Genomic DNA, 13,438 nt, shown 5'->3' with positions numbered 1-13,438 from the left:
GACATGCAAGCAGGTGTATATGATCCCTCAGTAAAGAATCAGAAACTTAGGTATTCGGGACACAGCCACAGAGGGCACCTTGCTTCTGTCGGTGACAGGAGGGTCAGTGCACTTGAGTTTCTGGGGCCAGTCCATACTTACCGTGCGGAGGTGGACAATAATTGATCACATGAGTTTTATAAGTATGTGATCACACAGCAGGGAGTGAGGGTGGATCAGTTGCTCAACCAAATTCCTGAACCTGCACTATCTGAAGAACTGATAGCAGCGCCAAGGGAGTAGCAAGGAAGAAAACTACACTGCCTACTTCCAAACACATCCAAGAACAGTGCTTGACAACCCTAGTGAAGATCAACACGAGCCGGGAAGCTTTTAAGGACAAGAGAACCCCAGGCTCTAGCCCTGGGGCGGAGGGGGAATCCTGATAAGAAGCCAGTGTTGGAATCCACTGCCGCCGGGTCAAATGGGGGAGCAGGCAAAGATTTATGGAATCAACATCTAAAGACAGGTTAATATGCACAGCAGCTAGCAACGTTTGCTTTTAACCAAGATAAACCAAAGAGAGTAGGACTTGAAGAAGTTCTACTATGTTCGTTTGCCATTTCTCCACTTCCTGTTTTTCGTACCATTTCAGAACTATCCAAACCTTGTGAAAAATGGATGAATCCCAAACAACGCTGATGATAAAAAAAAAACACGTGGGGGGGGGGGTCTCTTTATAAACGCACATTCCAGGGCCCTACCCTGGTCCCGCTGAATCAGATGTTCCAAGGAAAGAGCCCCGCGAAGCTGAATTTTAGCAAATATTCCAGGTGATTCTTAGCATCAGGGATGTTTGGAAAACACCGATCTGGGTACTGAACACTTCGGGTGGACTTTGTTCATGATACGGGGCCTGTGAGCACATTATGAGAGGCACGTGCAAGTGTGAAGCTCTCCCACAGCCTGGGCTGCTGTCCCTCAGACGTCTCAGAGTTCCTTGATCTTTCCCACATCAGGAACTTTGTACCTGCTGTTTACCAGTTTGGAAACTCCCTCCCCCGGTTCATCAGTTTGGAAACTCCCTCCCCCAGTTCTTCAACAGATGGGATCCCATTCATCCTTTCTCAGAAAAGCCTCCCCAGCTCTGCTCTTCTAAATCAGGTGCCCTATTAAAAATCTCTTTGCACCTTTTACTTTACTTCATGGTAGTCATTAATATTGGGGGTTATCTATCTCTGGGGATAATGTTTTCCTACACTAGATGGTAAGCCCCCGTGGCGTAGGGCATGGCTTACATGTTCACAGCTTTTTCTCCGGTATTTTACAACAGCAATGCATGCATGAGTCAAGGAATCCATAAATGAATAAAAATGCTCGGTGTTAGCATGTAAAGATGGAGCAAGGTAGTGGGGAGAGATTTGCTGGGGGGACAGAGATGAACGCGGGCAATGCCAGAAAGCCTTTCAGAGGGAGGCAAGGGTTTGTGCCCGGCTCTGAAGCAAGCAGCCAGGGAACTGGCATTGCCGGAGGAGCAGAAATATGCCAGGTGGGTGGAAGGCTCTGCGAACGCCCTGGAGAAGAGAGACAGCGTGTGTGCGCTCCGAACCAGCCAGGCAGCTTGAATTAAGCAGAGAGAACAATCAGCCTATGATGAAAGTGGAGGACAGCTAGATAAAGAGTGACTCAGGATCAGTTTTGATTTGACGTCAGCAGAAACTCAGAGATCCTGCAGGGTTCAGAGAAGGAGAGAGATGATCAAAACAGACCTCTCAGGGGATGACTCATGCTCTTTGTGTAGGACTGAATGAAGGCACAGGACTAAAGACACATGAAACCAGCCAGGAGGCTGCAGCAATCAAATTGCAGTGCCATTAGGAATCAAAATGCGTGCTCTATTTTATTTGGGTATGTCCTACCCAGTTTCACAAAAAGTTTGACGCACCTGGGTAGAAATAGGATAACAGCTGTTGACTAGAGGAAAGGAAAGGGTCCTAATAAAGTATCAATAATATGTGGACAAAGTTTCATAGAGGAAGACGGAAGAGAATCAGTGAAGACACTAATTTGGAGACCCAAAGGCTACATGCTGCAGAATAGGATGGAGAAATCCACAGGCGGGGAAGTCTGAGAGCCAGAGGAAATAATGACCTGCCTTCTTAGCATGGAGTCATGGTGTGACATTTAAGGAAGCTTATCCTTTATGCAGGGAGCATTACAGGACATGAAAAAGGGGCTGGGAATAAGAAAACCTCAGTTACCACATGACCGTGATCTCTGAAACTTGAAGAGATACCCAGGTTATCAGGGTGCTGGAGGGAATAGCAATAAATCCCAAAGGGAGTTTTCTAGAATCCCTTATCTTTCCAGAATGTTCCATTGTATGGATGCTCTTGACAACTCCCTTCTTTTTATCATCATATTTTCGGCAATTGCTGAAATCCTCCCCTATTTACTATTATTGTTTACTATTGACTAGTACTATTGCGCTATTATTTTTACTATTGCTATTTTCTCTCTCCTCTGTAGAATGCCTCTAGCTTTACTACTTTTAATGTTTTCATAGCTCTGCTGAATATCCGGTCATTTGAATGAGTCCCTAAAACACCCTCTGCCCCTATACAGTGTTGCTTCATCCAGACCGTCCTGATTTGCTTACCCTGATCACTGAAAACAGCCTCCCCTCTGGGTCTCCCTGCCTCTAATCTCCTGCCACCATTTCATACTCACCCAGCCGCCTCCTTTCTAATTCAGATAGAATCATACCTCTTCTCTGCTTAAAATCCTTAATGGACTCTCTCAAAGCTTCGCGATGAAGGGCAGATAGATTTGCTAGGACAAGAGGTCTTTTATGATGTGTCTCCGGCCCCTCTCTTCTTTTTCCCTCTCCTTGGGCAGCTTGTAGTTTCCCTTACAATCACACCAGTCATCTTTTCATTTCCTGAATGAGATTTTGCCCTCCCTCCCTCCCTCTGTAAGTGGTGTTACCTCGAGCTATGCTAACTTTGTCATCCTTTTGTTGCCTGCTAAATTTTATCCTTTTTCAAAACTTCAGTCATCATCCCCTGTAGGATATTTTCCCTAGATTCCCTCTGTGGCTCTCCCATGTGTTCAGAGAGCTGATTGTAGTTTGCCCCAGAGTGGAAAACTAATTTGTGTGCTTACTTTTTTTTTTTTTTTTAAATTCTAACTAAAATATTATCTTCCTAAGGCAAGGATGGTGTCTCTCATACCTCTATTTTCTATGCCTAGCGCAGTGCCTGGTACATTGTAGAAACTGATAGACCATTTGAAGAAGGAAGGAAGGAAGGGAAAAGGAAGCAAAGAAAGGAAAAGAAAGAACTAAGGAAGAAAGAGCCAGCTTCTCCTCCCTCTAAAAACAACCAAAAGAAATTCTCCCGAAAGTCTGAGAAGAAAGAGGGAGAGAGAAAGCAAAAGCCATGTCAGCTGGTATAACCTAAATTGAAGAAGACGGAGTGAATTAAATGAGTTTGGCAAATTTTATAATTTCTTCTCATTTCAATAATTCCATGTGGAACACTGCATTAATCACCGATGCCAGGTACTGTGCTCGTAAAGGGAGGGGATATAAAAAAGAATGTTTCAGTCTCTGCCCTGAGGCTCCCACAGTTCCCTCAAGGAGACATTCAGACATACATTGCATCAGTGCCTGACCAAAGTACACACAGTACAGAAGAGGGAATAGCAAGACATTCAGAGAGCAACGTGGTTCATGGAGGTTTCAAAAGGCCAAAAAGGATGAGTAGAAAGGTACCAGGGATGGAAAGGGAGGAAATGCATTCCAGAGAGAGGACCAGGGCATCCTGGGGAATGGCAGAGACTTTGAAATGGTTGCATTTAGCTAAAATCTCTTCCTTTGTTGCTATCAGGGCTTGGAGGTAGAAAGATATTAAAATATAGTTTTTTTGAAAAGATACATGAACCCCAATGCTCAGAGCAGCACTGTTTACAATAGCCAAGACATGGAAGCAACCTAAATGTCCATCGACAGATGAATGGATAAAGAAGATGTGGTATATATATATATATATATATATATACGCACACATACACGATGGCATACTACTCAGCCATAGAAAGAACGAAATAATGCCATTTGCAGCAACATGGATGGACCTAGAGATTATCCTATTAAGTGAAGTAAGCCAGACAGAGAAAGACAAATATCATATGATATCACTTATATGTGGAATCTGAAATATGATACAAATTAACTTATTTACAAAACAAAACAGACTCATAGACATAGAAAACAAACTTATGGTTACCAAAGGGGAAAGGGGAGAGGGAGGGATAAATTAGGAGTCTGGGGTTGGCAGATCCAACCTACTATATATAAAATAGATAAACAACAAGGTCCTACTGTAGAGCACAGGGAACTATATTCAATATCATGTAATAAACCATAATGGAAAAATATATGAAAAAGGGTAGCTGGCTAGACAGATAGATAGATGTGTAACTGAATCACTTTGCTGTACAACAGAAACTAACAAAACATTGTAAATCAACTCTACTTCAGTAAAAAAATAAAATATAGTTTTATCTCCTTTCTCAAGGATTGTCAGACATGTTCGTTCTGGCACTGTCTGTCTCTTTTGTCCCACGACCTGCCACCCCCCTTCTCTCTCTTTTCTTCCCGCCGTATTTGCCCAGTGGGCTGAGCACCTCTCCTCCCCTCACTCTCCCGTGCTTCCCTCACTGCAGTGTGCAGTGCACGTAATTACCCCACTGCTTCCATCCTTCTGCTGGAACACATCGCAGGGATGGGGCTGGGGTCTCACTATTCATTAAACCCTCCTCCTCATACACTCACCCTGAGAGGCCTTCCAGTAAATAGGTTTTCCTGGTATCACGTTACATGATTCATCCTAATTCATCATTGTCACTGAAGGACTCTTCTGGTCATTCTGAAAAGAAAAATGCATGCCAATTTAAGTGAAAGGACACCCTGTTCAGATGCTGTTAACAGTTTCTCTTGCCATCTAAGTGGCACGTTGGAAAAGAGGGAGAGGATGCTGCCCCGCACGTCTCCAGAGCTGTTTCCACAGATGCCCGGAGCCTCTCTTGGCCATGGAACTGAGTCTTGGGTGGACAGCTGTCAGATCCAGCCTAAGGCTGCTCATGTCTACAGACCGTTTGTGAACCTGGAGGCTCCTCTGGAGGGTTCCGTGGACCTAACATGGGCTGAGCAACGAATAGGCACCCAATTCCACTTGGTGCCCTTGTTATTTCACTTAATCTCCTAATTAAAGAAGAAATGGATGGTAATTATTCCAGTTTTCCAGATAACTTATCATAAAGATAGATATCTTAAATATTTCACTCAAAGTCATGAGGACCTCATAAGTGGAGAAGCTTCCATTTAAATTCAAGTGTACGTTACCAAGGATGCCATTTTCCTGGTACGTTTATAGGCACTTACTCTTCTCTGCCTGACAAACATCACTAATAAATCATGACAGCAGCACCCCCAGGTTGAAGGCAACCTCAGAAGTGTTACAGGAAGTGCTTCAGGCTCCCTCAACAACTGACAGCAGTGTCTGGGCTCAACAAGATTGCTTTTTAGAGTCATTGCTTTGGTCTTACCAACATACCTATCATATAGAAATAAGGAGTCTGAGAGAGTAGATTTACCTAAATTGTAGGGACTTTTCAACTTTAGAGCTGAAACAGATCCAAATAGCCTCATTCTTTGAGAAAGTACCCCTCCTACCCAGTCACATACTCTTATTCTGCGCACATTTTCCATCTCGCCTCTTTCTGATAAGTCATAAAATTATGAGCTGCTTATGTGTCAATACCCAACTGCCGATTGTTAGCCCTACGTTAGAGTAGCACTTTGAACAGTCTCTTCTCTTCAGAAGCCATTTATCCAGACATAGTAACTTTATGCTTGAGAATAATTGGGCTCTATAGCAATCTAACTATCCTTGTTTACTTCTTTGCCATTTCCTTTTATTACTATATGGAGAGAAAACAAGTTGTCGATGATGAAACTTCTAATCCATTTACTGGCAGTGATTTCTTTCACCAGAGAGAATTCTAGAAGCCTTTCTCTTATAATGCTCAGAATTTAACATACATACAGCTGCCTGGCAGTGAGCTAAATGCTCACACATGGATATGCTTATTTAATTCTCAAAACAGTCTTACAAGGTTGATGCTGTTAGTACCCCCATTACACAGATGAGGACTTTGAAGGTTTTAACAGACAAAGTAATTTGCCCCAAATTACAACACTATCCAAGGAATGATGTCAGGGTTTGAACCTGGGAAGTCTGACTGAAGCTTTGTCAGCAGCCCATTTACTGTCTCCCTCCCTTCACTATGTACAGCCCCCTCTGCTTCTTACTGGGGCACCTGCTACCTAGCACTGTTGATACCCAGCAGGACCCTGTGGGGCTCCTGGGCACAAAAGTCTTTCCGTGTCCCCCATTTCTTGATTACAGGAAATAGGCTTCATTCAGCCTCCATGACCTTCCCTGAGTTCCAACAGGCAAGTTCAAACAGATGCTAATTAGGGAAGGGAGGGGACAAGGAGGGAGGGGACAAGGGAGACAAGGGAGGGCCAGTTAAGAAACAATAGTGCAGCCTTGGGGCAGGGTCCTGGCTCCCCCTCAAGGGAGATACATAACAATATCTTTGAACTGTTTTGCAGATACTGAAACCCCCAGCAGGTGGGAGAAGTTAACTGTATGCTGCCCACCAGCACATAGACCCCAGATCTGTTGGAACCAGAAGGTTGTTGATGCTGACTCCCACTTACCTCACCACCAACCAATTAGAAGAATATCCATGAGCTGATGAGCTGATCATGTCCTCTTTGAACCATTATTATAAAACTTCTCACTACCCCCTCCAGGTTCGGACACACTATTTTTTTTTTTTTTTTTTTTTTTTTTTTTGCGGTACGCGGGCCTCTCACTGTCGTGGCCTCTCCCGTTGCGGAGCACAGGCTCCGGACATGCAGGCTCAGCGGCCAAGGCTCACGGGCCCAGCCGCTCCGTGGCATGTGGGATCCTCCCGGACCGGGGCACGAACCCGCGTCCCCTGCATTGGCAGGTGGACTCTTAACCACTGCGCCACCAGAGAAGCCCTGGACACACAATTTTGAGGGTGTTAGCTTGCTGTGACCCTCCTTTGCCTGGCAAAGCAATAAAGCTATTCTTTTCTACTTTACCAAAAACTATGTCTCCAAGATTTAATTCCATGTCAGGGTACAGAGGCCTGATTCAGCTTCACTATGTGGCCACGGATCAAGGAGTCAAGGAGACTGCGAGCAGGACAGAATGAATTGTGACATCATTCAGAATCATTTGAAGCCTCCACTCTAGCTATAGGGCCTCCCATCACCCATTCTATTCTGCATCTAAAGAATAGATGAGTCTGCCTCAAGAGGCCTTTCTGGTTTTCCAGCAACCAAATCCCCTTCCAGATGCAAGAAATGTACTCATGTACTCGTATCTCCTCCCTTCTTGGATTCGATATCCTATAGATGTAGCTGTGCTTTCTGGACCCGCCCTGTCTGTGGCGTTTTTTCCCAGCTTGGGTCAGACCTGCTGCTGGCTTTATTCCAGGACTAACTTCTGAGATTCTTCTTCGTCCTCATGTTTTGCATTAGGTCAGACAATTTCCTCATAGCAACCAATCCAACAGTGATAGCTCTGAATAACACCTACATATCAGGTCTGTAGTTCATTTATCTATAAGTTTGATTCTATTTTGACACATTTGTAAGAGCAGAAAAGAAAATAAACTTATGCGATTAGATTTTGATATCATAGTGAAACTGACCAGGAGTTTTATTACCTTGTATGATGGCTACTTTATCCTTAATAATCTTTCATTATTGGGTTAAACTTAACATTTTAATACGAAAACTTCATTCAATGACAAGACTAGATTCATAGATATTACCATACTTGATTACCATGGGTACAGTAAGCAACAGATAATTTATCATTTATACGTCCTATTAATTAATTAAATTAGAACTATTATAGTTTTTTAGTTTTTCTGATCTGTAGGTCCATCTAGCTTTCACCCCTAAAACATCCCCATTCCACTATCTAGGCAACACATTTGAATGTTTAATAGTTCTTTAAATCACTATGGAAAAACCCATAAAGCTTAGGAAGCTCAAAATTCTTAGCACCTGTCATTTGTGGTGAGAAATTTTCATTCATAGATTTCTTTACTGTGGCATGGGCTCTCTGAGGGAGGTGACATTGTGTTCCGTCACTGGGGGATACAGGTTGACTCTCCAGTATAGGTTAGCTCACTGAGGATCCACAGCTTGGGGGTGGCCTAGGCCACTCCCCACTGATTCAGAACCAATCCAGGGTCTACAGACAGTGGAGACTGAATGGACTCCATTAATAATCAACCATTAATTAGCCTCTTAATTATCAGTTAGCACCTTCAGTGAATACTTTAGAACTCCTGCAAAAAAAGAAAAAATGTTTATACGATTGGGGGCCTAGAAGAGGCTAAGGAAGAAAGAGGCGCTATTATGAAAAGCAGGAATGGACCAAAGACCACTTCACCCACTCCATGAACTTTTCTGGGACTACCCCATCTATGGAACTTCAGTGCATCTTTGGCTTGAATAACTTATGTTGCTGACCACCTGACTTTACATAAAGAGGCAAAGAATGGCATCAGACTTGTACCATTTGGTATTACTGTTCCTTTTTTGAAGACTAAAAGTAAAATTAAAATACAAGGAGGAAAACAACAAAGATTGTAGTTGGGCAAAATGAAAAACACATTTGGATGTTTATTTCACTGGTCTCACAAGGCTAACTTTGTAACAAACAAAAGGATGGGGTAGATTAAAAACTAGCATTAAAATAAAGAAATACAGAAAGGAATCAAGTAATTAGGCATGGAAATACACAGATCTTCAACTTCAGTTTGTACAGCTGTTTGTTTTTAAAGCATAGAACTGTTCTTCTAAAATAGAGTTATGAACCAAAATCACCTTAGAGACCCATGAAATTCTTCTTCTAAAATGGCCCCATATTCTTGGTTAAGGCTCAGATCATTCTCATCACATTAGTTTGTCTTGGATAATTTTGGTTCAATTGAATTATCTAATAATTTTTGCCATCACACTCACACAATTTATTTTGTCATTTTCCCACCATCTAAAAGACTTTTTCATGCCCATGGTATTGTTTATAAAAATAAAGGTCTAGATCATATTTTATAATTGCTTAATCCAAAAAGTTTTGGAGAGAGCTGTGGGTTCTAATCCTGGCAAATCTACAGAAAAGTTCTGATAATTCTAGAGGACCCTTTTGGTCTTTTCTTATTTTCCTAGGATACTGTGATAAACAGAACACAGGTTGGCACCTATTTTGATGTATAGAAGGACAAATGATACTTTCAATATAGTATGAACCACAAAATACTGAATTGAGTTCCATGGGGTTATTTGGAGAATCTGTTACAACTTTGAAGAGAGGACTCCTGGAAGAAGTTGGAAATGATACTTCTCTACATGTTTATGAAGAAAAAAAATTTTTTTATTGATAATAAAGAAGGAGAATACCTTCTACTCAACATTTTTGGAGAGAAAAAAACCCACAAAAACCACCCTGTGAGTCCAGGATGGATAATGTCTCAGGCCAGGGCAAGAGAAATACAGTGTCAAGGTAGCTCATTTCACTCCCTGCTGAGAATCAAGATGGTTCATGAAGGTCCTTCAGAAAGTGAAAGTAAAATTCTTCATTTGATTTAACTCTGGTTAATTTCAAGTGTAACCTGTATGACTGTTAGCCAAACTCAGTAAATTATCTGGTAGTATGAGCAGGTTTTTTAAAATGAATGAAAATACTGTTGTTGTTGTTGTTTTTAATCATTGACCATAGACTTGAAGAACTTCTTCTGGTTGAAAAGGAGTGTCTTCCACATTAAAATTTCATTAGTGATTTCTAAGGCTCATCTCCAGTGAAGGGAATGCACACATTCAGTCTGCATCAAAGGACCTTTCATTAATAACAATTTCGGAATTTCCTTGCAAGTTTTTTTCTTCCAGTTTTATTGAGATATAATAGACACACAGCACTGTAAGTCTGAGGCATACAGCACAGAAATTTGACTTACATACACCACGAAGTGATTACCACAGTAAGTTTAGTGAACATCCATCATCTCTTAGAGATACAAAAGTAAAGAAATCAAGAAAAAAATCTTCCTTGTGATGAAAACTCTTAGGATTTACTCTCTTACCTTTCACATGTACCATGCAGCAGTGTAAATTATATTTATATACTTATTAATTATATTAAATTTTATTATATTTATTAATGTAACGCTTCATGGATCTAGAACTTCAAATAAGAGGATGCCATAGACTGAACGCTTGTGCCCCCCCCATCATATGTTGGACCCTAAGCCTCATTGTGATGGTATGAAGAAGTGGGGCCTTTGGGAGACATCTGGGTATGAGAACGGTGGTCCAGTCACTAGTGCTCTTATAAAGAGGCCCCAAGAGATTCATTGCCTTTTCCAACTTGTGAGGACATGGAGAAAAGGCAAATGTCTATGAACCAGAAAACTATCTCTCACCAGACACCAAATCTGTCAGCACCTTGATCTCAGACTTCCAGCCTCTAGAACTGTGAGAAATAAATTTCTGTTCTTTGTAAGCCACCCAGTTTATGATATTTTGTTATAGCAGCCTGAAGGCACTAAAGGGAGGTTGAGGGAGGGGGGAGGTAAGAAACTCATTTCCATGATAATCCAAGAAAAGAACAGCATAATTTAGACACAGTTTGTTAATAACGATATCCTAAATTGATGAAATTATGGAAAAGAGAAAGGTTACATGTTAAATATATATTTTATCCTTGTTTTTGCTCTTTAAAAAAAAAACAATGCCAAGCAAACAGATAGGAAAGAAATAAGTTTGTGAGTTGCAGACTGTAGTTGGGTAATTAAAATAATAAAGTATTGATAATTGGGTGCATATTCACATGTGCATGTATATGTGTTTGGTTTTATTGAAAACTATCCCTTATCTTTTTTAGAAGTATGAGATATATATTACAAATAAAAACAAATAACTGGTTGGAATAGAATTAAAAGATGATCTATTGATATTAGTCCCAAGATTAACATTTTAAATTCTTAATCTTGCTATAGCTAAAATCAAGATTATGCCATTAGAAATAATACAATAACACGTTAGGCATTTCACAAAGCCTTAGTGTGAATGGAGGCCAAAGCAAACAAACTGAGGTGATAGCCAACACCAAAATTTCAAACCCTATTAAAAAGAATGCAATGGTGTTGAAAATTCCATGGCTTGAGACACAGTGATACATCCAGTTGTTTTATTTAATAATTTGTAATTAAACTGGAATTATCAAAATATATTTTGGCTGTCCAAATAATCTGATATATATTGAAAGGCCTTGAAACATTAATCATAGCAAATAAAATTAGTTATGGGGATATTGTTTCCAGAAAAAACCTCATTTGATTGTTTTACTTACACTCAACCCTTCTTGGAAGGCCCGCCTTAAACCGCAACTATCCTCTCAACCTGCCTGCCTTTCTTTCACTTACAAAACAAAGAACACATGCAGTCATTTGATTGTTTGGGCTTTTAAATTTGGCTCTGAGTCCCTTGGAGTATAATCCTTTTACTGGAAATTCAGTTAAAGGAACTCCTTTAATCTCCAAACACTAGCCAGATAAACCACATTTCCTGCCTTCTCTCCCTTTCTCCGGGGCTCTGCAGATTTGGTACTGATGGCACAGAAGAGTACAGCTTTTGACAGCAGGACAGGTCGATGAAAATCAATCATCTTCTATCACATGAAAACTATTTTCCTCTCTTCACTCGGATCACTTACAATGATTGCCAATCCTGGCTGTCTATTAGACACCTTTTTAAAACCCCTGTCCTTTCCCAAGAGATTTTTATTTAATAGGTCTGGGATGGGGTCCAAATATCAATATTTTTAAGTAACTTTCCAGGTAGTTCTAACGTGTAATCAGAATTGAGAAGATCCTGTTCACAGGGAGTTAGGATGGAAAGCTGAAGTAGGGCAGGAAACATGGCTGAGTGTCTTGCTAGTAACCAATCAGGATGCTCTGAGCCTCCTTTCAGTGAACCAATCAGGATAATCCAAGACTCTCAGTGAACCAATAGGCTTGGTGTAGATGAAATAGACTCTAAGACAGTGTTCCCTTAACTTGAATGTGCACGGGGAATCACCTCAACATCTGTTAAAGTGCAGATTCTGATTTAGTAGGTCTGCATGGGGCCTGAGATTCTACATTTCTAAAATGTAGAATCTTCCAGGGGATGCTACAGCTGCTATTCCACAGACTACACTCTGAGTAGCAAGTATTTAGGATAAATATGGCCACATAATGTAAAAATGTGGTTGAGATTTTTTTCAAAAGCTATCGAAATGTAATGCAGATACAAAAGTGTACAACACGCAGTTATTTATAATAGTGAAAATTTAGAAATAACCTAAATGTCTAATAACAGAGCCAGTATGAAGGGGTAATATTCAATCTGTTTTTTCAAAGAGCTTTTAATTTTATTGAAAAATCAATAAAATACACAATGAAAAGAGTAAAATATAAAAGTATATATAAACTATACAAGAATATACCAATTACTTCCAAATGGATGGAAAGAGACTGAAAGAAAGTAATCCAGTATGTTAACTCTGATTATGACAGGTTTTGCAACTTTAGGGTATTTATATTTTCTGAATTTTTCATTTTATCTAATTAATATGTTTTACCTTTATAATAAGTTTCAAAGGAAAGGTTAAGAAAAATATTGTATCAGATCATACATTTCTTTCTGATATTTTTATCAAGGGACATCTACCAGACTTAATTCCATTAGTTTAACCCTGAGATGCCCTAACTTTATCAAAATTTTCTTTGTATCTATTGATATATTTCCTTTTTACAATTCATGATGAAGTCCTAGTGTAGATTATTCACTGTGAAAACGCAGAGTAGTACCTTCTTAGATTTGTTGAAAAAGTAAAGAAAAAAATATATCTCAAGCTTCAAGAGGATTGAATATTGACAACTGTGAAACTAATAAAGTTATATTTGATAACCCCCATTTTTTCCCTTTTCAGGAAATTACAGGGCAATCACATTCATGAAAAATAGATCATATATATGTTTGTTGCTATGTTGCTTATGATTTTTGCATCTATTTTTCATGAGCATGATCATACATCATACATCATGACCATACATCATGATTAAGTTATATTTACTCCAGAGATGCAGGTCAGTTTAATATTTTTAAAAATTAATAATAAAATCATGTGATTCATCATAAAATAGGATCTAACAAGGTTAAGTCCCTCAAACCATGACAAATGTATTTGTAATATTTAATTATGTCCCTCCATTCACCAGGGTCAAAGTCTACTCAAAA

The 13,438-nt window shown here is 40.1% G+C and overlaps 1 long non-coding RNA gene across 1 annotated transcript in view; it reads right to left on the bottom strand.

Moving 5' to 3' along the window:
• Positions 1 to 13,438, bottom strand: part of LOC131768119 (uncharacterized) — a 358,014-nt gene that overhangs the window by 78,920 nt on the left and 265,656 nt on the right. Inside the window, exon 3 of the long non-coding RNA XR_010836178.1 lies at positions 4,817 to 4,910. This is a non-coding gene — a long non-coding RNA (uncharacterized lncRNA). The remainder of the gene's footprint in view (positions 1 to 4,816; positions 4,911 to 13,438) is intronic.

The sequence above is a fragment of the Kogia breviceps genome, chromosome 13 (genome assembly GCF_026419965.1).
Source record: "Kogia breviceps isolate mKogBre1 chromosome 13, mKogBre1 haplotype 1, whole genome shotgun sequence".
NCBI lineage: Eukaryota > Metazoa > Chordata > Mammalia > Artiodactyla > Physeteridae > Kogia > Kogia breviceps.
The sequence above is the reverse complement of the archived record's forward strand: the minus strand, read 5'-3'. Positions and strand labels throughout refer to the sequence as shown.